Here is a 27,820-nt window from a genome sequence, read left to right on the forward strand (position 1 = left end):
CGTTTCAGAATCAGGATTTTATTACTAACCCGACAATAAAAGGAATAGTTTTCTTTCACATATTAAGACACATGATGAAAAATAACTCTACTACAGTAATCCCAAGCGCATAACGTCATAGAATAATTTAGGACAGCCATCGACATCAACGCCGAAGTAGAATATTCACGATAACAAACCAAACCCTTGACGTGCATATAGTTGGGTTAGCAAATTGTAATGCATTGCCCACTACTGAAAGCAAATAAAACTATTACTGCAGATGAGTACCATAAGTTGCGGTTACTAAAAAGTTCAGCAATAATGACTAACAGATGCAAAGTTATCGCCTTGCAAGAGTTATAAAGGATACACTTTGCAATTGTCTCTAAATTTTTTTCATTAATCTCTTAAAACGTCAAGAATCTGCCCATGGACAATAAGTATTATTATATGATTTCCGTTATATAATATAACCGTCCTGACATGTAGAAGATCACTCTAGTAAGTCATCTGCTGTACAACTTATAATATAAATTTTATCATCGCGTACATTTTACTGTTCAGCGAGTGGGATGCACTAATAGTCTTTCATAGTACTTTGCACTAACACTTCGACACAACGCAACACTTTGTTCTGGAACCTCTGAAGGATATCTATGTTAGATTTGCTAGTAGTACTCCACAGTTCAAATAGGTCTCTTAAAGTATTCACTTATACAGCAAAACCTTGTTATCTAATGATAATTTTGATTTACGGCCTATCAGCGAAATACATTTGGTTTAGTTTAAGCCGAAGCTTGATCAAACATTGATCAAAACGTATTCCCAGATGTGTTTAACATTATCTGCTTACGGAAGATCATGATTATTCAACTTTACTGAGGGACATGTTCTTCTACAAAGGGTGAATGTCACTTGGGTAGATTTTGTTTCATTTGCCTTGATACGCCACGTTTTCAACTGCAATTCGGCTTTGTTAAGATTTAGTTGGAGTTTTTTTGCAGCTGATATTAGATCCTCGTCCAATGGGCCAAGAATACTGCCTGTGAATACTGTATTGGATGTTGGTCAGTGTATTCGTCACCCTGTTTTACAATAAAATGGCTGTCTGTGAGGCAAGATTTCAATAGTTGAATGTGCATATGGGGCAAAAGCTTTTTTAATTTAACATAAAGTCCAATATGCCACACCTTGTCCAAGACTAGAGAAATACAGAGGAGCAATATTTTGAACACAGAACGATGCCCTTGTTAAAATAACTGCATTTCTGATAATATACTAACAATTGTTATTTTGCTAATAAAATAAACGTTTAATATTAATTTTATAATAAACGTTAATTTTAATATAATCAACGTTAAACATAGTATATTTCGGACCTCGATATTATTTTATATATTACAGAATACAATACCTTCAAATTTGCTCATAATGTTCCATTCTTCTATGCATTCTCGACACGTTATTATTCTCTTTGCATATTCACAGTCTCTTATATTAAAAAATGTGGAATATGTTCTTCAAAGTCATCGATATAAAAAAAAGTCTAGACAGTGTAAAGCTCTATATAAGCTCGAACATACCTTCAATCGAGAAGAATTTATTTCAACTAGTGAAGCTATTGGTAGGATCAAGAATAAATCGCATATCTACAAGTAAATATGTTGTTAAATCGCGTATAAATCAGAAGTAGAGGAATGATTGATAGGAATATAAGAGATATTTCGATTTCTTTATAAAGTCGGGTAGTTTTGTGAGATTTTTATTAGTTTACGAATAAATCCTTTATAAAATTTCGTTGAATGCCTTCAGCTATATTTATTTTAAGTCTAAGTTTTAAGCAATCATTTTATTGCTTGTATTACCATTAACTATATATTTTAATGTGTTTGGTACCAACTGTACGGAACCTACTAATTTAACGTGGATCTCGAATCATATTAACCAAAAGTAAGGTCATCTAACAGATTATTTTCGTTGACCACTTTATCGTATTAGGTAGGTTTAAAATTGGAAACAGCACTAAGCTATAACAATATATTGTGAGGGTTAATATAATTCCTTATATTATATTTCAATGACATATGAATGTCAATAGCTCGTTCCTATTCGAAGTAACAGATTAGAGATGCAATCTGTTCTGTCTGGCTTCAAGATTTTCAATCAGAATAATAAAGAGCGATTTTAAATTTATCAAAACAAGCAAAGCCTTGAAACAACGTTTGCCGGTTTATAACCTGTAGTTATTACAATTAATATTTTGAATAATTTTGCGGACATTTGATAACCGGACTACTTTTGCACGCTGATTCGGTTACATATGCGAACGTATCAGACAGCATTGCGTCTCCATTCAACCAGAATAAAATTAGAAGGAAAATATTGTCTGATTACACGTATTTTATATTCTACTATATACACACATTGAGCTTAGGACCTACTAACCTATTTGTTTACAGTATTATTTTAACAATTATAAACTGGTAACTTTGAAGTCGGTGCCGAGCAACCAATTAGATGTGTTTAGTGCGTAATTCAATTCTGAGTATATTGCACAAAAATGTTTTATTATTTTTGCATTGTTTGGGCTCGAGGTTTGGAACTATTTACACATTGAAGCAATTGCCTGCAATATTTCTACGACTTCTCGTATGATATGGTTAATGCTTAAAAAGTAAACTGAATGGTTTTCACACAGAACCACATCCTATTATACGTCATATCAGTTCAGCAATAATATTATACACAAGTATATAATCTTTTTAGATAGAAAAATAAGTGAAAACTTTGTACGTGCTTTTGAAATTTGAGGCTTTCCCTCGATATTCCCCTTTTCCCCCAACATATCCTAACTTGGTTCCAATGGGATCACCTCGGAAGAGCACCCTTTTTGATGTCGGTTAAAAATAATATTCAAATATCCGAGATGAGTAGATGGTAATCCTTACATATGTAATTATGTTGATTCTTAAGGTTATCTTAAACTGTGTGAAAACTGAAAAAAAAAGACGCGCAGTTTATCTTTATTTACAGAAGGATAAAATGAAAGATTCATTCATTATTCGTCTCTCTAAAGGAAAAGTAAGATACTAAAAATATCAAGTAAAAGCGTATAAACTACCGTTAACTTCATACATACTACACGAAGGTAAACGTTGAAATATCGGAGTGATATTCGCTCGTACGTAAATATTTTATAACGGCGAGTAACATATTCCGGTGTTTTACTTTAATGTCTTTATTAGGAACGATGGGAGCGGCGCGAAAGGCTTAAACACTGCAAGTGTGCCGTAATGTGCCCCGGACGGGCCTTTTGGAAGCAGCAAAGTCGCCGTAACGACACTCGCTTGGACTCGGCAAGTTTGCATAAGTACGAGACGAAGTTGGGAGTGGCTTTTGTTATCTTTAGGGGCGTCGGGGGAATTATTTATAGTCGGAAAGTATCCGTGTGTGTAGTGCCCCGGTTCAGTGTTATGAATTCCGGCCGGTCCTTGATGGATGCTGGCTACGGATGGGTGAAAGTAACGGGACTAAATTAATAACACGACTAATATGTCAATTTAAACAAAACTACCAGTTTCTAAGTCTCCCCAAATCGTGAAGCAAGGTAATGAATATTTTTCAGCAGATCCAAGAACATTTTAGCAACATCACATAGCAGGAAGACTCTTAGACGTCAAAAGCTTTTAAGGGGAGAAACATTGTTAGAAGCATTAATTGATTGTTTTCAATATCAATTTTTAGTTTTTAATAAAGAGTCGCGAGTTCGAAACCGGTTTGTATTAGTAGCTGTCCCTAGGCTATACGCCAGCCAACAGTAACCAGACTAGGTAAAACCGGATATTTTCTGGGATAGTACCTATAGTGATAATTGGATAGTCGGTCGGGTCAAAGCCAAGCACCGTGGTTCGGTGCCCACGCTTTACAGTAGGTCCGGTTCACCTAAAAAATAGTTGGTAAAAAGGATGCTTTAAAATATTTACAAAAAATAATAGAGATAAGACGATTTTAAATATGAACAAAGCTCTAAATTTGTTCTAGTAAACATATGGCAGATGGTTATCCATAAATGAAAATGTTTATTGTATTTGAAAATTCACACATGATAAATTTGATACAGTTAACACGAAACACCCTGGTCAGTAGAAAAATATATAACATTGGAAATTGGAAATTGGAAACAAAAGCCAAGGAAAGCTATTCGATAGCTTCTAAAATCGCTACCAGATTATCAAACCAAAAATATTTCACATTGTTTTATGTATAGGTATGTGTACATATAGAGTATACACTGTTTTGGACCCGAGCAACAAAAAGCTGTTTGAGGGTTAACCGGGAGGCTGAATCTAAATTAGCAGTCCGTTTTTTTCTGTCTTTATACTACTTGGGATGTGCTTCACGCATTAAGGTAGGGGTGTGTGTTGGCCACCGAAAAAGTATCGATATTTCGATATATTGATATTCTAAAAAAATATATGTTATTTAGTAATATTTAAAATAAGTTTAAGTAAGTACCAACGTAAAAGTACCAATTTTAAAGGTTTATTAAAAATTATATTTAATTTATTCTGAAAAAATATTGAAAAATATCGGCTAAAAAATACCGATATATCGATATATCGGGCAAAAAATATCGGCGAAAATTATCAATAGTTTTTTCTGCATCCCTACATTAGGGGCCAACAGTAATCGCTCGCCATGATTTTGTCTCAAAATCTTTGGTGTCGCCTTTCGATTTACATTATATCTTGGTGTAGCCACTCGTCGATCCAGTCGCCCAAGTTTTGTGGCAAAAAATTAAGATGTGACTGTATAACATTTATTTTGAGACATATTCGAGCTACAATCTTGTGGTAATTTTGTAACAAATTGTCGATTAACGAAAAAATTGTGAACTGCACTTCATTGCTTCATTCATCGCTTTCATTGCTTTCTATTGTCGGTTATCAAGACAAAGTTTACATTGGTTGCTCTTACTGTTCGTACGAGGCACTAGCTTCGACAATGACGATATGTCAGGATTTTTTTTCATTTGTACTGACGACATTTTTAGAGCAAAAGTCGCAATAATCTACATGATTTTTCTATTTTCTCCATAACGTTGCCAAAAAAAAATTAAAAGTGTACACCAAGTGACCATTTGTATAGAATAATTGAATAGATAAAACCTTCCAAAATGTCAGCCCAATCCATAAATACATTTATTTGTACACCACGGACAGTTTTTGAAAATACAATTCCAAAATATTCAAGACCAAATTTCATTAGATTAGTAAAATTGAGACTTCCTTATTGATTGATTGATGATGACAAAATGTATTGATTCAGTTAGAGAGTTAAGATTAGTTACTTATTGATTTTGCTTAACTATGATATTCCGGATACACATAACAGACAAATTTTTGGCAATAATACTAAAAAAAATGTGGCGCTCCGTTACTGTTGCGTACTTGAAATATCCTGAATTGGTAGGAGAGATTATTTAAAGTTATTATCAAGCACCATAATAGTATCTTTATGTGCTACATCTTTTGTGAGTTATAACATGTTAATTGAAAAGACCCTGGCCTGACACATAGATAGAGCTAATAGAATTAATGCTAATAGATTGCTAATAGCTAATAGAAATACTAATAAAAAAGCTAATAGAAATCGATACGTTTTTTAGTTAGCCCTAACACTCAGAAGATGCGTGTATAAATTTAACAGCTGTCGGATCATTAGTTTGTGAATTAAAACATTTTGAGTGAAGCAACTTTTGTGATTATGAAAAAAATTTATCATGAATTTCGCATGTTCATAAAATATTGCTTTTTGAAGAGAAAAATATAGTTGAAGCAAAAACTTGGCTTGATGGTATATATCTATTGGTGTGGTAAGTTTCAAAAGATCATATCATTTATGGATATTTGGGTATGATAAAGATTTGTGCAAAGTTGGTGCCGCGCGAGCTCACTGTTGACTATTTCCTGTTCTCAGATCTCAAAAGAATGCTCGCTGGGAAGAAGTCTTGGTGGAATGAAGAGGTGATCGACGAAACTGAGGCCTATTTTGAAGTAAAGGACAAATCGTACTATGAAAATGGTATCGAAAAGTTGAAGGGTCGGTATAATTAGTTTATCACCCTTGAAGGGAATTTTATTAAATAAAAGAAACTAATTTTGCCAAAAATATGCGTATGTACTACGGTAGGCCGGGGACCTTTCAATTGACATGTTATCTTTCTTATCGATATTCGCTTAATTGGTTTTTTTTCAAGTTTTATAGAATTCTATGCAATTACTAATAATATTGAATTAATTGTGATTAACACACAGAGTGTTAATGTCAACTATGTCTTAGATTTATGAAAATTTTCATAATCGAGCAAAGTTTAACATCTTAAAAGTACATATGATAAAACAGACTATTGGATTTATTCACCTAATCTGGAACTACGTATTTACTATATAAATTTTAGCTGCTTTTCAAATACAAATATGCATTAAGAGAAACTGGATTTCAGATTTGCGATGATCTTAAAGAACAGAATAAAACCCAATTTTAAAATTTAAATTAAATCAGTATAGTTCCTAGTTAATGTATGAGAAGTTTTTTAAATATTTCCTTGGAGCAGAAGCTTTCTCCTGTAGAACAAAGTATCTTCGCAGGCACCTAATTTAATGCTATTAAGAATGCACATAATCTTTAAATAATATAATTCCGTTTTCCAAAAAATTCACCTAAACTTCAGAAGTCTAGCATCAGACCTAAATATCTCTATTAAACCTAGATATATTTAAATACTAATCATTGTATTTAATTGTACCACCTGTTTTGCTTTGCAAGACAATATTTAACTCAAAATGGTATGGATTTCATATTTATGGTATGATTAGAGTACAAATTTAATTGGTCCATGGCATGACAGGACAAACCTCAATGATAAATAGTAGAGTTTAATGTGCCTGGTGGGTACGCTCACGTACGTTTTTGCAACGCATGACCGAGTGTTGCATGCAAGAAGAAGACTTTACGTCAATATTTCGCAACTGCTGATGTTTTTTGCAACAATATGTCACTCAATCTATGGAATTGATATTGGTTTCAATCGGATTCAGCAGTTTGTAATACCCTACAATTTGGTGATCCGACCATATAGCTCACAATGACTTTATGGCCAGAATTGGTACCGCATCTCATAAATTGCCATCATAATTGCCATATCAATCTCATAAATTTTTGTGCTTAGGATTATCAACTCTTTTTTTTTTGGCTGGCAAGGAATAAAACAAGGATATTGAAACTGTCGAAACATCAAGTTTTTCAGCTAGGCTAGTTTTGTTTAAAAGCAATTTAAATTAATAGTTCACATTTTCAAAAATATATATGATTGAACAAAATACACGCAATTTCAACCTAATAAAAGATGAAAATATCATTTAGTATAAGTTTTTTATCTCTCCTATATAATTTAGGAGTACACTGAAATGGAAATATCTGAACGATTTTTGTATCGAAGGAAATATATGAGTGACTTTGATACAATATGCATAATATGTGAATAAGGAGTCCTCAAGGACTATTCGCGAAATTGGGTAAAAATAAAAAATTTTACTATCTCCGATAAGAATCTGACATATTGCTTGATAATAGAAAAACAATAAAATGACGGAATTTTATTGTTTAGATTTACGACCTTCCATTTTTACGGCATCCTCTATTTCTGCCTAAAGTTTAAAATAGCACTCGGTACTCCTTGGAGATTTTGTTGTCAAACTTTATATTCGTATAAAATCATGTTACTTTTCAATTTTCCGATATATGCACATGAGGTTGAAAATGAATTCAATATGCTAATCAATATATATTAATATATATTCTCTATGATATACTAAAAGCTATATCAAGAGATTTACAAGAAATATTTGATTTTAAAATATTGTTATTACAGAAACTAAAAATATAAGTAGTGGTCGTATATTAGATATATATATATGTCAGTGATACTAGATATTTCACCAATTTCAGATGGAAACTACCAGTATATGAATATGAATATGATTTCGATAGTCTACATCAAGTTGTGTTTATTATTTGCTAATTTTCTTTCTGACTATGTATGTACAGTCTCACTAATTTCTTATATACGTTTGTTAAAATTTCATAAAATTCATTATAAAACATTTGTATAGGTAATAGTTGAAAATTTGTAGCAAAGTTGAGACGACAAATTGTGATTAAGAATATATATTAATCCCAATAAGTATCTGTTAGTATGTATTAACATATGTGTTAGTAAATATATATATATATATATATATATATATATATATATATATATATATAACTCTACTATTTATCATTGAAGTTTGTCCTGTCATGCCATGGACCAATTAAATTTGTACTCTAATCATACCATAAATATGAAATCCATACCATTTTGAGTTAAATATTGTCTTGCAAAGCAAAACAGGTGGTACAATTAAATACAATGATTAGTATTTAAATATATCTAGGTTTAATAGAGATATTTAGGTCTGATGCTAGACTTCTGAAGTTTAGGTGAATTTTTTGGAAAACGGAATTATATTATTTAAAGATTATGTGCATTCTTAATAGCATTAAATTAGGTGCCTGCGAAGACACTTTGTTCTACAGGAGAAAGCTTCTGCTCCAAGGAAATATTTAAAAAACTTCTCATACATTAACTAGGAACTATACTGATTTAATTTAAATTTTAAAATTGGGTTTTATTCTGTTCTTTAAGATCATCGCAAATCTGAAATCCAGTTTCTCTTAATGCATATTTGTATTTGAAAAGCAGCTAAAATTTATATAGTAAATACGTAGTTCCAGATTAGGTGAATAAATCCAATAGTCTGTTTTATCATATGTACTTTTAAGATGTTAAACTTTGCTCGATTATGAAAATTTTCATAAATCTAAGACATAGTTGACATTAACACTCTGTGTGTTAATCACAATTAATTCAATATTATTAGTAATTGCATAGAATTCTATAAAACTTGAAAAAAAACCAATTAAGCGAATATCGATAAGAAAGATAACATGTCAATTGAAAGGTCCCCGGCCTACCGTAGTACATACGCATATTTTTGGCAAAATTAGTTTCTTTTATTTAATATAATTCCCTTCAAGGGTGATAAACTAATTATACCGACCCTTCAACTTTTCGATACCATTTTCATAGTACGATACTAAAAGCTATATCAAGAGATTTACAAAAAATATTTGATTTTAAAATATTGTTATTATAGAAACTAAAAATATAAGTAGTGGTCGTATATTAGATATATATATATGTCAGTGATACTAGATATTTCACCAATTTCAGATGGAAACTACCAGTATATGAATATGAATATGATTTCGATAGTCTACATCAAGTTGTGTTTATTATTTGCTAATTTTCTTTCTGACTATGTATGTACAGTCTCACTAATTTCTTATATACGTTTGTTAAAATTTCATAAAATTCATTATAAAACATTTGTATAGGTAATAGTTGAAAATTTGTAGCAAAGTTGAGACGACAAATTGTGATATAGAATATATATTAATCCCAATAAGTATCTGTTAGTATGTATTAACATATGTGTTAGTAAATATATATATATATATATATATATATATATATATATATATATATATATCTATATGTAACATTATCAACAAAATTACAAGATATAGTATTTTTTAATCTCATATTTTATTTCATACAATAACAAAGAATGTAAAATGTAACTATTTATCTATCACTTTCGTAGGACATGTTAAATGTGAATTATTCTTAGTGGTTATTAAAAAATACTAAGTGTAAGAATGCAACTTTAATAAGAAGATGGAATGAGTACTGACACTGTTTCAGATACTAAAATACGTGTTCGGAATATGCATTACAATGCATATATAAAAATACATAAATGCTACTAGCTGAAAAATATAAAATTACAAAGTGAGAAGATTCCAGACATGCAAGGAATATTTAGGGCACATTGGTGGTGTAATAAAAGCAAATGCATCAATGCTATGTAAATGTTGTTATTTCAACATTGAAATGTACCATATTTGATATAAGCTTTATTTCGTTTCTTTCGTTTACATTAACGTTTTGAACACTGCAGTTAAAATTTTTTATTTATATTATTTTCAGTTATTTACTGAAGAAGTATATTAGTAAATATGAGCTACATAATAAATATCTATTGATACAATTTTGATTATATTTTGAGTTAAGTTTTTCAACTCTAAATTCCAGCAATTCTCCGTTATACATTGATAAGTGTGATCGCATTGTGACTAATTATTTTTCAGAGAAAAACCTTACATAAGTTTATTCCCTGAACATGAAAAATCTAAACGATATAAACGCTAAAGGTAACATAACATAAATAAACATAAATTGAAATGTTACTAGTTTTATTTAAATGCTCCTGTGCTCAATTTTATATTACATCTTGTTCATTAACCTGTAGCTTGTAAGATGAAAACGTTGCCTAATAACGAGAACTAACTAACTTAACCAAGTACAGACAATGTGTCACTGAAATTAAAAATTGGAAATAATCTTAGATAATTTGTAAATCTTTTTCAAAAAACTTATTGAAAATTCCCCGTATTTATGCGTAACAACTGCAAAATTGGTAACACGTATCAAAATTAAAAATTATGTGAAATTTAATTTGATTTTTTTTTGTGTTAAAAAAAAACAGAAGCAATATTGCCAACATGGTAGTTTTTGCATGTTTGTGGAGGATGTTTTGTCTCGTTGGAAAAATAAATTAAAAGTAAATATTTTATTTAAAAATTTGTTCGTTAAACATAAAAATCCATTTTCTAAACAAACAAATGGACGGTCCAGTCTGTGGGCTTTACATTTTACTGCCAGCTAATTTGGGTAGTTTTTTTTCCACCGTTCCGGCTGAACGTTATTTAACCGCTTTATGGAAAGGATTACGGGACCTCAAAGGGAGGCTTTCAGGTTACTTGGAGGGTGGTTTTGAAAGCTCCAGGCAACATAATTTCGAGAGAAACAATTCTACTATCCTTCTACTATTTCGTTTGTTGAAAGTTACGTATTTATGTTTATATCCTATGCGTGAACCAAGGATTTAAATATTCGCTAAAGTGAGTACCGATTACTTTCAATTTTTAATTTGTTTCAATAACAAAAGAAGATGTTGTATACTTGTATATTATCTGACTGTAAAACGAATTTACAACTTTCGATAGGCACATATTGATGACCTGCCTCACTACTGTTTTGAACAGACTATATTTAAATTATATGTATAAACTCTTATAGTACTGAGTGCACCAGTTATAATACATCCATCAAATGCTAATTAAGTTTAGGTGTGAAATAGATCAGTAGATCTGGACTTTATGAAAAATAGTAAGGAAAATTATTAGGATGTTTGTGGGAAATGTGTTTGTTAAATAAAAAATATTTAAATGATGAAAGATGAAAAAGCGAAAACTATTACTATTCTGAAAACTTATTTTAACCTCCTGAAATTAAAGGATTTAATTCCCCGCTGCATACGTTTGCATTTTTCTAAATAAAGGGTCCACAGGGTCCACCATTCATCCCTGTCAACAATTAGCGCTCCCGCAAGAGCGTTAAGTTTCGAAAACAATCCTATTTATGCGTCTACGCCGTTTTAGTTTCGTTATCAAACCGACACTTTCACTTCGAGTGGGACTGATCGGAGAGCGGCCGTTTTTTCCCTCTTGTTTTGTTGTTGTTTTTTTTTTCGAAAATAAAGCCAGATTTGTTCGAACGAAATTTCCGCACGTTTGGCCGATTTGCATAAAAGCTTTTCGAAATAAACTGGTCGGCTGAACCGCCGATTCCAGGTATGTTGGTTTTACAGGAAGATTTACAGAGCCGCTACATTGTTTTTGCTAATTTTTTAATGCCGTTTGTTCATTGTTTTTCGAATAACAAATATATTATAACACATTACTCGGTATGTCCTCGGACCTGACGTATAGAGGGCGCCGCCTACTAACCCCATTTAGTAGACTTAATTAATAATCTTATGTCAAAATTTCATGCAGATTGTCATTAGCAGTGTTTAGTTTAAAGGCCAGAATAACCCAGTTTTATAGGGCAGTTTTAATGACACAACAAATAGAAAGCGAATAATAAATAAAATAAATAAATCAATTAGACTAATTGGATCGGCTCCAAAAACTAAATAGGAGCTCATAGAAGTAAAAAATAATTCACCTTAGATTTTTAACACCAAAAATAAACTATAGAATAGTTAATAATAAAATGTGTACATAATAATCGTTGTAATAATTAAATAAAAATAAACAAAAACCTTATATAACCTAACTACTACACGTATTTTATATTCTATTATATACACACAATTTACCTTAATACCTACCTAAACCTATTTATCTATTTACAATATTATTTTGTATCAATTCTGATCAGTTTGAAATCGGTGCCGAGCACAAATAGATTTGTTTTGTTTATAATTTAATTTTGTGTATATGACACTATATATTATTATTTTTATATTATTTGGGCTATATTAAATATTTAAAGAAATATACTCTAACTCCTAACGGTTGAGGAGTTGTGCCTACCGTCCCATCAGTTCAGCAATAACATTATACATAAATATGTGATAATTTTAGATAAAAAAATATGTGAAAACATTTTTCCCGGATTCCATCAGACTTGGTTCCAATGAGACCACTTCCGAAGCGCACCCTTTAGATTAAAAAAAATTGAAATTCGGTCCACAATTAATGGAGAAATCGTTGAACAACAAGCAATTATATAGTGGAACGTAGAACCTCATCCTTTTTTTAGAAGTCGGTCAAAAATAAGTATTGCCTTTTGGGATTGTCCAAATGAAAGGTTTTTGTGAATAAGTAAAGAGATAAATAAGAACGCGTATTCAAATCTAAACTATTCTGTTCTATTTTACCGAAGCAATACATCGTGTCACAAGTCAAGACGATGGCCAAGTTGAAAGAATTGTGCTTATAATTCTGATCAATTCACTTTAAAATGGAATTTGTTGAGATATCTATAATTTTCTACTTTTTCCATCTTTCGAAGCAATATGTTGTTCAAGTTATTTTAATGTTGGTTAACTCCGGCAGACACCTGAAACAGTAGTTTCATTTCGCTTTCATAACTCGTAATACACTACATTGTGCTGATCCCACCATAGACCCAGCAAGACTTTACGGTTGTGAATATATTGCTTTGGTGTCGATATGGATGGCTCTTAGATCTGTGACTTTTTGAGCTTAGGATTATTTTATTAGATCCCTACTTCATCGCCACTCACTACTCAAGAGAAAACCATTATTTTTTACCTGGAAAATCATTTATTGTGCATTTTTCCACCTCTTGAATCTTTACCAATACTTGTAAAGGCCTTCAAGCACTTAGGTTTCTTAAACTATAAAGCTGCATAAAAGTTCCTTGAGTGTTCATATTTTTCGTCATTTGAAATTAAAACTGACGAATGGGATATGACGGTGCAACATCACCAAAAGTTTCTGAATGTGTTTGACGAGATTAAACAGCAGATTTCTTCAAATAATTCAACAAAAATAACGAATGCCTAAAATGCAATTTTGAGCTTTCATCATTAGTGTTTGCGTATAGTGAATAACTCAATAATATCTCATGGAAATCTGTTATATTCTGACGAGGACTGACGAATTAAAATATATGCAAGTACCTAAGATTTCGGATAGTGGAGGACAGCCAACATAAATGCATTATCTTCAATTAATATTTTACTACATTTCTATTCTAGACATTAACTGGAATGAGGCGGCCCATCGATACTGTAAACAATATCCAATGTTGGTTTAATTTTTGATGATACATAATTCTAACAAAAAAGTTATTATATAATTCTTTGCAAGCCATTTAAAGGTGAGATGCAAAACCTAGTGGCAGCGGTGGGATTCGAACTCACGCCTCCGAAGAGACTGGTGCCTAAAACCAGCGCCTTAGACCGCTCGGCCACGCTACCGATGAAAAATGCCTTAAAAACATCTATAATTTAAACATTTTGTTAAAAAAATGTATAACAAATATGACTTAAGAACACTCTCATCTATCGGTTTTCAAGTATAGTTAGAATTTTATCTAATTATATAATAATCCCAATTATACAATCTACGGTTATTCAATGAAAGGTTGGGAAGACAACATATATGGACGAACTGAAGAATGACAGCGACAGAAAATTATGAGCTAGAGAATATATATTAATGAGGACATATCTAAGGAACAGAGGTAAATAAAACAAAATATTATAAACAAAGAAAATAACATAGGTAGAAAGAAAAAACTGCGAAGTTTGATAAAACCGAAAGTTGATAATAAATGGTATAGAGAGAGACAAGAGGCTGAGGAGAGAGATATTTATAAAAAATAGTTAATATAGCGAAATAGATAGTGAGAGAATGTGGTGACGAGAGTAACATGGCGAATAAAAATTGAAAAAAACTAAAAAAGACAAAGTAAAAGGGTAGGATTGTAGAAAACAAGACAACCTGGAAAGATTGGAAAACTGTAGGGGATGATAACATAAAACATACAAGGACTGGCGAATAAGAACGAAGGATTCGGGAAAAAATTTTAATATATTAAGTTAGATATACTAGTACCTAAGCCATTTAGCGATACGAGAGGTGTTAATTGATCATTGATGCAGTTAATTATTTACTGAACTTTATAAAAGTGAATGGGAGTGAAACAAAAAATAGATAAAATATTATAATTTATAAAACGCATTTCTGAAGGATTCAACATTTTAAACCAAGACTTCATCAAAAATGATATTGTCATTAAATTTTAGTACTTACAATATCTTTGGTTTGGAATTCTTCCAGTATCAATAGAGAGCGTGGTACTTAAAACCAACCAAACCAAACCAAACCAGTTAGCTAATAAAAGTATTTTAAAAGAAAGTTATTTATTCATTCTGGAAGAAGATATATTTCACCCATTTTACATTACATATGCCTAATAAAATCTAAAATTACAAATTCATTTATTACTACACTTCTTGTTTTAATTGCATTAATATAACATACGAGCAAGGCAAGTACGGGATTAAGACATGAGTACGTATTTCCTAAATTAAAAAATAACTAAAGTTTATAATTACATGAATAAGAAAAAAAGATAAAAATATAAGCAGCAATGTAATTGTCATGTTGATGTAAGATTATTCAATACTGGATATCTGTGAGTAGTAAAAAAACAAATGAACAAATACTTTACAATTAAAAAAAACTTATTATTAAACAGTGTTTAAGTATTAAAATATAAACAGATAATTTCAACGTTAATGAAAAAATAGATACCTGTTTATTATCATCAATCACCGTCTATTATTCTCAGTAAACATTAAAATGTGCGAATGTTATTGCTCTTTTTGCAGTGTTTTTAGTATTTTATAACATATTCTGTGCAAATAGAGGAACAAACATAGGCTTAAACTGCTTCAAAAATATCCTGGCAGCGGTGGGATTCGAACCCACGCCTCCGAAGAGACTGGTGCCTTAAACCAGCGCCTTAGACCGCTCGGCCACGCTACCGATGAAGCAGTTTATTTCAGCTACTATCCAGAATACACAGATGCCAGATTTTAAGATGAAATTAGTATATTTTGAGGGAACGTAGTTTTTATGCACTTCTAAATACATTTATAATTTAAATTTATATTTTTTATTGAATTGATTATTAACTTAAATAAAAAAATATTTCTTAACCGTTGTTGATTTATTTAACCTTATTTTGCAACATATGGTCCATAGTACAGTATTAATGATGTCCTCGAACGTATTACTGAATATTTTCCTTGAGAACATCAATGATTTATCAATTTTCATCAATCATTGAACTAACCCTATTCGTTATTATGTTTCCATAGTGCTAGAAATTGATCATTGATGTTTAGGAAAATTATGTTATACGATGAAATTATGAAATCAAACTTTGAACAAGCACGTAAGAGACCGAAAATACTTTTAGACGAAGCTGATTTATTCGAAATAATAATAAAGGTAAAGCTGCAGTAATTTTTAAATAATCATCACAACATAAGAGTTAATAACTCAGTTTTACATATATATGACCATGTTCAAATCTATATTTTATTTGGTACTCTCCTAACGGATAGTACTAATTTCAAGTCGAAAACCACTAATTATCCTAATTTAACGAAACCATACTAGGATGTCTGAAAGGCAACACTCCATAAGATATTCTGGATATAAAGGTAGTGTTATTTGTTTACTCCATAATCATTTATATAAGGTTGAACAAACCAAGGCCAATAGTTGGACTGTATATTAAGTTTATATGAATACATTAGTTTCGAGTATTTGATAAAAAGAAAATACCGGTTAAAAAACTCCACTCCACTCAATTCATTTATTACAAAAAATGTAAATTCTCGAAAAAAATTTCAATTTCATTTTCTCTCTATATACGGCTTTGCAGGATTTTAAGTTTGATAGGTGTTTCTAGAAAAAATATTTTTGCGTAAAATGATTTCCAATCATTATTAACATTAATAAAGTATAAAACAATTACGGGAATTGTTTCTTTTACAGTTTGCACACCATAGTCTATCCAGTGACAACAATATAGTTCCGTTTTCACCCCTTACACCCCTTCATTCACACATTATCATACCTGGTAGTAGTAGTAGTAGCTGAAGCGTAGCTGCGAACCTTTTAGTTTCTTTCTCGGTAAAAATACACTTGACAAAATGACAAATTACAAAGTATATAATTATTTTTAAACACAGTTAAAATAATTATTAAAAATATTGAATATAAAAATCCTTTGAGGGCTTTAACAAGGGTAGCGTGGCCGAGCGGTCCAAGGCGCTGGTTTTAGGCACCAGTCTCTTTGGAGGCGTGGGTTCGAATCCCACCGCTGCCATGGCTTTTTCGTTTATGTAAAGTTTTCATGAAATACATTTGTATAATAAGCTATAATTTTGTCCAATTGAAAATCGATCTTCTTTCCATACAAATTCAATATTTTCGGTATAATGCAGAAAAAAAAATAGATTAAAAATGTATTCGTTTTGCTATACGAAAATGATACACTTTTTGAAACCTTTAAATAATAATTTTAAGTATGTTGACAGTAATGTAAACAGAATCATTAATGATGTAAAATATATAAATATGCTACTTCAAAAAAGTTCTGGCAGCGGTGGGATTCGAACCCACGCCTCCGAGGAGACTGGTGCCTTAAACCAGCGCCTTAGACCGCTCGGCCACGCTACCGATACTAATTGTTTCACAAAAGTAGAAAACCGAGCTTGGTTGTTAGTGGTGGGTATTTTTAGTATCTACCATTGTCTCACAAAGTTTTCCGTAACCGTACACCACTTTCAAAAGTCGACATATATATTTTTGTCCAGATAACAAGCGCTCCGTGTTAAATATAGTAGTATAAAAAATATATCAAAAATGAAGCGTGTCTCACGAAGTGTGTTTCCCCGTTCATTTTATGTTTCTATTAAGCGGCGGAAATTAAGGCATTAAGATACACACTTTGATGCTGTTCTTTTCTCTTTTACGTTTATGTCATTTTGATTAAGTCAGACGTCAAATCATCTAAAATATTTTTCGGCGCCGATGACATTTTTAACGAACATTCCACATTGTATTGCTTAATAAAATATCTAAAATTAGTGTCAAAGAAGGATCGTGCGAGGTAATATTTGTCACGTGGTTTAAATAGGATTTGGCATGATAATAATATGGGATGCCGTAAAGAGCATTAATATTGTAAAAAGTAAGGATAACTATATGAAAAGCCTTTAAAACTAGACACTGTCCGATCTCATATGCAATGGTTCCAAAAAATGTAAAGAAAAGAAGAAGGGTCAACAAAAATTATTTTGTAAAATTACATTGTATTCTTGTAATTTATATTTTCGTAAAATAAATTAATTTAAGCTTACATCATAAATAAGATCTTATATTTGACCTGAGCGAATAACGAAGACTATTTACTTTTTAAACATTGTTTAAAATAAAGACAACAGCAAATTTAAACAAAAACTATGAGGTTAGAACATAAAACTCTGTACATTAAACGTTCCAAGAGCTCCTCACAGTGGTTCAATCTTTGCTCGAATTCTCAGTTCAGCCCATGGAATAGTTTTTTGTAATATATAAATGGGATCTTATTTGTATATAATATATTTGTAACCAGTTGAACCTTTGTAATGGCATCTTTAGCGACGGTATAAGTCAACTTATTTTCGGTTATGCCCTAATGGATGGAGATTCATGGTTTTTTGGAAGATGTGAAAAAAATATAATTTTAAGAGAGCTTTTATAAATTTGTAATTCAAAGAATGGATTTGTTGAAATGGAAACATGGAAAACATTACTTTATATTCTTGCGTGTTAAACTAATTTGAAGTCAAAGATTGGCCTATGTACAAAACAATAAATAACAGTACATAGTTGTTGAAGGAAACATATTGTTCTGTAGGTATTGTGCTGTGATTATTACTGTAAGGTTTCATTATGAATGTTTTTTCAATTTGTTTTAATGTTAAATAAGAATATAATAAAGGGGTTATTCCTAAACGGTTGAATACTTTGCAGACAAAAAAATCATAAGGAAGTATGAAATCTGGTTTGGACAGAGATCAACTTCAGAAGACAGTAGTATGATACCAATATAATTAAATACTTAGAAAAAGTTACAGAAGGTATCAAAAGCATCTAATATTGAATAACTGAAAAATAGTGAAATTAGAATTAGAATGAGGAACAACGTAAAAATGTATAAATGAGAATAATTAAATGACGTAATTTAAATAATAATGACTCATCACGTATATTATTTCTTGGTTAACGGTAGCGTGGCCGAGCGGTCTAAGGCGCTGGTTTAAGGCACCAGTCTCTTCGGAGGCGTGGGTTCGAATCCCACCGCTGCCATAACTTTTTCTGACCAGCCATTTATCAACAGCTGTAAAGAATGCAAAAAATCCACCAGTTATATTATAGAGCTATTGCAAATATACTGCTATATATTAAAGTAATATATTGAGTGATAGAACTTTTTAATCATGATAAAAACGATATACACAATAATAGAAATTGTGATAACAGACCTGCATGCAATAGTAGTACTTGAAGCTGACCAAGAATTGACTTTTAAAGTCTTGCTAACAATATCTTATAATATACTAGCGACCCGCCCCGGCTTCACACGGGTGCAATGCTGATATTAATTAAATACACTACAGAAAAAATATGAACGTTCTATATAAAAACATAGCGGCCCGCTCCGACTTTGCACGAGCATAAAATATATATGCCTATGTCACTCAATGAAAACATGATTAAAATCGATCCAGTAAAACAATTCCTCTTCCCCTATACTTACTATGAACATTTTCTGCTATCTTTGGAATATCTAAATTCATACAATTTTTATTACATTACACATTTTTAAACGCAAATTTTAAATTTGTAATATATCCGAAAATATTTGTTTATTTTACATGCTGTAAGGAACCATATTGATCTATATTAATTGCACACTGTATTTAAGGTACTCAATTCGATAAGGAGTAATAAAAGCTTAAAATAGCTTCGTAAATAAGCCATTTTCTCACGTAAAAAGTAAACAATAAAAATGGTTAATGTGGGTTATCCCTAAAAGATAAACATATACCATCGCGGACTTTTTTGTAGACCTTTTTATGGTGTACAATACTGTAGTACATTAATTTGATCTAACTCGTAGGGTTAGGCAGCGTTTTTGCTAATTGCTAAATAAGCCTAAAAAAATAGGATAATTTACGACATCACGTTAGAAACCTCTAAAATTAGCAATGTTGCCTTAGTATATTATACATGTATTATACATATAAACCTTCCTCTTGAATCACTCTATCTATTGAAAAAAACCGCATCAAAATCCGTTGCGTAGTTTTAAAGATTTAAGCGCACATAGGGATATAGGGACAGAAAAGGCGACTTTGTTTTATACTATGTAGTGACAATCAATGTGAATATTAAAATCTTGTTGAGACCACATATTGAGCTTAGTCAATTTCAGTAACTGCAAAATAAACATGTGTAATAAACAACATGTATATATATATATATATATATATATATATATATATATATATTAACATAAAAATTATTTACAATTCATGAAATAAAAAAGATCCCAGTAAGAAGGGAGTAGATACCATACGATCACACAAAACAAACTGTTAGAAATTAATTAATGGCATGTGAAACATATTTTCGAAAAGAAAAACAAAAAATAATTAAAAATTTTCAACTTGAATGTTGATTGACCATAGAAAATAAGTTAGTTTAAAATTATTGTTTTAGTGTCACATTTACGTGGTCTCCCTTTAGACTACATTGAAAATAAATATAATAAAATATTGATTCATTTTTTGATTTTTAAAAACTGTTGATGTATCTATAATTTAGTGAAACTGTATAATATATATGAAGCGACTTATTTCATATAAATTGCATTATAAATATTATATACCCTGGCATAGTAGTTTATTGCTTCCGTAATGTGATACATTTTTTATAAGCGGATAAATGTCATCATTTTTATATGACATCTGTAAAATTAAATTTTAACACCGGTAGCGTGGCCGAGCGGTCTAAGGCGCTGGTTTAAGGCACCAGTCTCTTCGGAGGCGTGGGTTCGAATCCCACCGCTGCCATCACTTTTTTGGAAAGGTCTCCTAATATATGATATTTCTCGGTTTTGGAAACTCTTATATAAGTGATTTTATTCGGAAAGATAGATACCAAGAACTATATTTAATCAAACGATAATGCCCCCCTGTTCGTTTCCCCCCTTTTTATATAATAGAGACTCAAAATAAAATTCCCAGAAGGATGGCAGTAAAAAATGCTAAAAAATCCAAGTACAAGGCGCTCATTTATACAGTATATACATACAGTGGTACGTTGGTTTCTAAGAATTAATATTTATTAATATATATTAATATAAGTTTTAAGAGTTGCAGCACTTCGTATATTCATGGGAGTTTACTGAAACCTTGAAACATAAATTTAGTTTCGAAAGGTTGCAGAAATTGCATCGATTCGAAACGATTTGAAAAAGTGTTTGCAGTGGTAGTTAAATATCCTAAGAAGTATTAACCCTAAAGTGATGATAAACTATATTTAATATTTATATTAAATATTTCTAATAAATAAATTTTCTGACAGGAAAACTCTTTGTTATTATTCAACAATTTATTTTCTTGGCTATTAAAAAATACAATAATATAATGATGGTCGCGACACTTTTGGTTAAGATTTATTCTATCAGCAGGTAAGACAGTGAAATCTTCTTTACAATGTATTTTTGTTATTTTATATATTTTCAGTACAATGATGCACTCAGCGAAACGTTCTATGGTTTGAGAATATTTTGAAAGAGAATCAATTATGCTATTTGTAATTCTCGATGTAAAATTTCAGTATTTGATATTACAAAGCTGAAGCGATTCAAGAAATTATCAGAAGAGTGATATCTTCTTACTTTCTAACTTCAAAAAATACAAATACAGTACTACAACTCTGTAACTAAATATAGCTAGAATGAAAGAAGTAATTACACCAGGTACTATAACAATTTTAGGAATTAAACAGTATTTGGAAATCCTACTTATTGGGCGTTTAGACAACCCATTAGATTTTTGGCAAGCTCATAAAATGATATTACTTGAATTATATCAGTTACATTTGAAATATTCTGCTATACCCGCAATATCTATCCACTCGGGACGAATTTTTCAAAATCTGGCAAAATTATTAATAATCGAAGAAATCGCATCACGAGAGAGACGTTGAATATGTATATTTTATTTTTAAATAGTTATTAAACAATTTTTCCGTTCGGTAATAAATGAAACATTTATTTGATTTAAAAAGGCCTGGTAATTATTCTGTTATTATTTTTAGTTATGTCATGGATTAGTTTTTTTCTATGATTAGGTATAATTTTTATTTAGTAATTATGATTATTGTGCAACTTTAGTTTTTTGGTTTTGTTTAAATTCTATTTTATTATCTATATTTATTATAGTATGTTATTTAAAAATAGCCATTAACATATTATTAAACTACGATAAAATTTTGTGGGATTATTAAATTCCTTTTTAAGGAATATATACATCTCCGTCTCGCTTAAACTACCATTGCTCCTTTCGTCTCTCACAATTTATACAGGAAAGAATTTGTACATCTTCGTCTCACATTCCGACTGAAAAAAAAAACAGTCGAACAGTGCATTTGACAGAATATAGTAATTACTAGTTTAGTTTTTTGAAGATCGACTGTTGCGACTCTTTAGTTACTATCTTTAGTCGATATTTCCCAGTGCCAGATATATTTAAATTCAATTTCAAAAAGGTTAGTGACTAGTAGTTCCAGAGATAGTTGTATGCGTATTTCTTAGTTTATTTTAATATACAGACTAGTAAAACAGTACGACTTGTCCTTTGCTTCAAAAGAGACCTCAGTTTCGTCGATCACCACCGATAATTTGACGAATATTTCTTCCCAGCAAGCATTCTTTTGAGATCTGAGAACATGAAGTAGTCACTGGGGGCCAGATCTGGAGAATACGGTGAATTAGGAAGCAATTCCAAACCCAATTCATGGATGTTTGATACGGTGCATTGTCTTGGTGAAGCAGCACTTTCTTTTTCTTCAAATGCGGCCTTTTTTCGCCGGTTTCGTCCTTCAAACGGTCCAATAACATTATGTAATAGTCGCTGTTGATGCTCTTTCCTTTTTCATGGTAATCAATGAAAATTATTCCATGCGCATCCCAAAATACAGACGCCATAACCTTGCCAGCCGACTGTTGCGTTTTCCCACGCTTGGAGCACTTCATTGTGTGCAGTCCACTCGGATGACTGTCGAGTGGTCTTCGGAGTGAAATGATGGAGCCATGTCATCCATTGTCACATATCGACGCAAAAACTCGGGTTTATTAGGCTTGATCATCTTCAAACTCTGCTCCAAATCATCAACTCGTCGTTGTTTTTGGTCAAAAGTGAGATCGTGCGGTACCCACTTTGCACAAAGCTTTGTTATACCCAAATATTCGTGAATGATATGATGTACACGTTCAGTTGATATCTTTAGAATGTCTGTTATTTAATACAGTTTTAAGTTACGATAATTCAAAATTATTTTGTGGATTTTTTTAAATGTTTTCGTCGGTATCAACCTGTTTTAGACGTCCACTGCGTCTTGATGGTTGATTTTCCTTGAGCAGTGTCCGGAAACTCGGCATCAAGCCAAGTTTTTGCTTCAACTGTATTTTTTCCCTTCAAAAATCAATATTTTATCAACACGCAAAATTCCTTTTTGTCCAATGTTTCACAATAACAAAAGTTGCTTCACTCAAAATGTTATAATTCACAAACGAATGATTCGACAGCTGTCAAATTTATACACTCATCTTTTGAGGGATAGGGCTAACTAAAAAAAAGTATTTAATTCTAGTGGCGCCATCTATGTGCCAGACCGGGGACTTTTCAATTGACCTGTTACTTAAATTCGCATCTTATGTTGAAATTATTTTCAAAACTTGATTACTTGTCCACTGGGGGATCACTAGTTTACATATTTTCTCTTTGAAAACACGAAAAAAAAAAGATTTTTCTCCAACCCATTATTTACAAGTATAAAAAGTACATGTAAAATGGAAAACATATAAGTTATATAAAATCAGTTAGTCCGGATTCATACACGTCGTTCATACGAGATTCTTCAATAAAAACATTATATTTATATAGGAAAATGATTGAACTATTAACAATGCATTAAGGCAAAATTACGAGGCAATATTAAAAGTTTTAGGACCGTCCATAATTCACACTCTACCAGGACAAGCGCCGTGGAGAGCCGCGCAAAAGAAAAAAATCCGGTACGGCGTTGCGGCATTGCTCGGGCTTTGTATCGCCATTTTATCACAAAATAAACGCCCTCCTGGGTATTTCAGGATCGGGAAGGATTTCAAAGTTTAACCCTGACGGGTATACCCCGAAGTTCGGCAATATTTTTAATGTTCTCGAAACGATTTTAACCACCTTAAAGTGTTCACTAAACCAATTTTGAAGTTATCTGGTCTAAGGTCTCGCTCCGAGTCAAGATTAAAGACGCATTTCGGTTTCGGGACCTGCAGTAAACTGGCGGCGAGACGGGATGATTTTATTTTTCCCCCGGATGCAGTTCGGCGCCCCGATACTTCCGAGCGGAATTTATCTTTTAAATTATTGATATTTATGATGCCTGTTATCAAGACATGAACTCAAACTCGACTTTTAATGGATATTAAATGAACGTTTTAATATCCTTGTAGGAGTGACATAAAATGCGGTTTTTGATTAGCGGCAAACTTCATGCATTCTTTATTGTGGTGTAAACATTTAACAGGACAGAGTCTATCCGTGTGAATATTTCGCCTAAGAGGTTTTATGGGATCAAAAAGAAAAATACATTAATATTTAACAAACTTTGATACACTTATTTCGAATCAACTCCTCTTTCTTCTTAAAATAATCGCTATAATGTGTTAAGCTGACAATATTTTTACATGAAATTTAAATTAAACGTTTTTCTTTGACAATTTTCAATGCTTTAGTTTTTTGCATTTGATCTATAGCCTTAACTGTGAACATAAATATATTGTATACCGTAAAACAGGTCCGTATCGTAAACAGATAAAAAGGAATTTCGCGTGTTGATAAAATATTATTTTTTGAAGGGAAGAAATACAGTTGAAGCAAAAACTTGGCTTGATGACGAGTTTCCGGACACTGCCCCAGGAAATTGAGTAAAATAGCAGACACTCTAAAGATATCAACTGAACGTGTACTTCATATTATTCACGAATATTTTGGGTATGAGAAAGCTATGTGCAAAGTGGGCTCCGCGCGAGCTCACTTTTGACCAAAAACAACGACGAGTTGATGATTCGGAGCAGTATTAGAAGTTGGTCAAGCATAATAAGCTTGAGTTTTTGTGTCGATATGTGACAGTGGATGAAACATGGCTCCGTCATTTTACTTCGAACTCCAATCGAGAGTCATCTGAGTGGACTGCACATGATGAACCAGCTCCAGAGCGTGGGAAAAGGCAACAGTCGGCTGACAAGGTTATGGCGTCTGTATTTTGGGATGCGCATGGAATAATTTTTATTGGCTACCTTCAAAAAGGAAGGACCATCAACAGCGACTATTACATAGCGTTATTGGACCGTTTGAAGGACGAAATCACCGATAAACTGCCGCCTGCCGCATTTGAAGAAAAAGAATGTGCTGCTTCACCAAGACAATGCACCCGTGTCACAAGTTTGTGAAAATGATGGCAAACATACATGAATTGGGCTTCCAATTGCTTCGTCATCTGCCGTGTTCTCCAGATCTGGCCTCCAGCGATTATTTCCTGTTCTCAGATCTCAAAAGAATGCTCGCTGATTATGTGACCACTTTAAAATACTTTAATATTTAATAAACATTAACACAATTTTTATAAATCCATGATTTATGCTTTAACATAACAATTATAATATAATTTGTTGAAATGGTAATAATGGTAATGCAGAATGGGTTATAAAAAAATTAGTTTTGCGTTATAAAAATTCCTTGCTATGATAGGTGCAAGTTCTAAGGGCTTAATACATATCAATGATATATTAATAAGTTTGTTTTTTAATTAAGTCAATAATGTTTGTTTTATAAAAAAATAATAATCATTGCGTAATTATTTAATTTATTACCTATTATTTAGCTGCAGAATTAGATATATTATATATCATATATATTGACGTTGTTTTCTGTACGTTTTTGTCTGACCTGTTTGTCGTTAGCTTGTGTTGATTGTCTTAATTGGCTATAACATGTATCAAAATAAAATAAATATCAAATGAAACGACTAATAACTAAACAACTTGAAGAAACAACTACTCCTGTAACGCCAAATTATAAATTTAAGGAAACCATTGAATAGAACAATTAATATCTCTTATATGAAAATTTCTTGTTATATTTTAAAGAATTCTTTTTACCAAGGAGGGTTTATCTATACAGGAGCCACTGCTTAACGTTAACTCCGAAACACGGTTATCGATTTTAGGAGTGCCGACTAGAGAGACCAACTAAGATATCATCCCAGAAGGCATCTAGTCTTACCCACCCTGGTTGCTGGCATGACTGCGATCATTTCTTTGCTGAATTTTACACTCTTGTCTTTTGGACAATCACATTTTAAAAAAATTATAAACGTAATTAAAGGGTATTAATTTGTATACTGAATAGGGGTTTTAATATCCCTATAGCAATGACATAAGAGCGATTTTTAATTAACAACAAACTTGCATTTTACATATTGTTTATTATGCAGTAATCATTTAACAGAATAGTTTATCCATGTAAAGATTTCGCCTAAGTGGTTTTATGCGCCCAACCAAAAATACTTTAATATTTAACAAACTTTGACATACCTATTTCGAATCAATCGTTTTTCCACCCTTAAATGATCACTATCACCACAAAAACATTTGAAGAAGAGGATTTCAGTGTATTATTCTATGAAATCATCAATGAAATCATCGCTTCTGGAAAAAGATATATGAGCGAAAAGACAACAATGTTATTCTTCAGCATGACAACGCTCAACCACATATTACAAACCAGGTGGGAATATACTTGGAAACGTTGAAACATGAAATACCACCCCATCCGCCGAATTTTCCAGAGCTTTCTCCTGCTGAGTACTACTAAAAAATGGTTTAAACTAATTTATAGGCCTAATATTTTCTTGCATCTCATCTATAACCTATTACCTATCACTTGCTGCAACCATGGATATATTATATATCATATGTACATGCGCATGAACATGTACCAGTTTGTCATTACATTGTGTCGTTTGCTTCCTGTAATACGACCTGTAAAATTCGAAGAAACTAGGTCTATGCGATCTTTTAGATCGCTGATATAGGGTTGCTATATAGGGCAAAAGGGTTTTGTTGTTTAATAATCATTGTTTACTAACATGGTTATACACTATCTAGCAAATTTAAGGTAATAATTTTTATTTTAAATATAAAATATAACAAAACCTCAACAAACTTAAGTTAACCATTCATGAACCCCCCGTTCGTAATGTGGTAATTATATTATAATTAAGCTAAATTCTAAAATTTTAAAATACAAAAAATAAAATGCAATTAAACTGTTATAACATATTTGTGAGATGATTTAACACGGAACTAAAATATCTAGTATATAAAAATCAATACATTAGATTTTACATAATAGCGACAAAATGTTGATGCAGACAAATTCTTAATATTTTTCACTAACAAATGTTATGTTTCAGATAACAAATATTTTTCTAAACAAAAACTAAAAAAATAATAACTTATAATTTTAATTCATTACAATTTTAACCAATCACATAATAATTTAATGGTAATGCATTATTCTCATTGAACACTAATTTATTATAAGAGTTAAATTCTGTAACATTACTTACAACGATCTGGTACATACAACTTTCGAAATCTTTCTTTACATATTTTCATTTACAATATAGTTTTTTTCAAAAATAAACTGGTGTAGTTTATCGAGCAACATCGGTAGCGTGGCCGAGCGGTCTAAGGCGCTGGTTTAAGGCACCAGTCTCTTCGGAGGCGTGGGTTCGAATCCCACCGCTGCCATAGCTTTTTAACCAATCGCAATAAAAACTATATTTTTCTAAACAATTTACTCTAAATATA

The 27,820-nt window shown here is 31.4% G+C and overlaps 7 non-coding genes across 7 annotated transcripts; 4 read left to right on the plus strand and 3 right to left on the minus strand.

Annotated features, from left to right (window-relative positions):
- Positions 1-13,924: 13,924 nt before the first annotated feature.
- Positions 13,925-14,006, minus strand: TRNAL-UAG (transfer RNA leucine (anticodon UAG)). The gene has a single exon. It is a non-coding gene; the product is annotated as a tRNA-Leu (tRNA).
- Positions 14,007-15,500: 1,494 nt separating this feature from the next.
- TRNAL-AAG (transfer RNA leucine (anticodon AAG)) lies at positions 15,501-15,582 on the minus strand. The gene has a single exon. It is a non-coding gene; the product is annotated as a tRNA-Leu (tRNA).
- A 1,272-nt stretch (positions 15,583-16,854) lies between these two features.
- Positions 16,855-16,936, plus strand: TRNAL-UAG (transfer RNA leucine (anticodon UAG)). The gene has a single exon. It is a non-coding gene; the product is annotated as a tRNA-Leu (tRNA).
- Positions 16,937-17,207: 271 nt separating this feature from the next.
- Positions 17,208-17,289, minus strand: TRNAL-AAG (transfer RNA leucine (anticodon AAG)). The gene has a single exon. It is a non-coding gene; the product is annotated as a tRNA-Leu (tRNA).
- A 1,592-nt stretch (positions 17,290-18,881) lies between these two features.
- On the plus strand, positions 18,882-18,963 carry TRNAL-AAG (transfer RNA leucine (anticodon AAG)). Its single transcript has one exon. It is a non-coding gene; the product is annotated as a tRNA-Leu (tRNA).
- A 1,687-nt stretch (positions 18,964-20,650) lies between these two features.
- TRNAL-AAG (transfer RNA leucine (anticodon AAG)) lies at positions 20,651-20,732 on the plus strand. The gene has a single exon. It is a non-coding gene; the product is annotated as a tRNA-Leu (tRNA).
- Positions 20,733-27,678: 6,946 nt separating this feature from the next.
- TRNAL-AAG (transfer RNA leucine (anticodon AAG)) lies at positions 27,679-27,760 on the plus strand. The gene has a single exon. It is a non-coding gene; the product is annotated as a tRNA-Leu (tRNA).
- The last annotated feature ends 60 nt before the right edge of the window (positions 27,761-27,820 follow it).

The sequence above is a fragment of the Rhynchophorus ferrugineus genome, unplaced genomic scaffold (genome assembly GCF_030347505.1).
Source record: "Rhynchophorus ferrugineus isolate W39M unplaced genomic scaffold, kcgeb_rfMv2 rfM6, whole genome shotgun sequence".
In the NCBI taxonomy this organism is placed as follows: Eukaryota; Metazoa; Arthropoda; class Insecta; order Coleoptera; family Curculionidae; genus Rhynchophorus; species Rhynchophorus ferrugineus.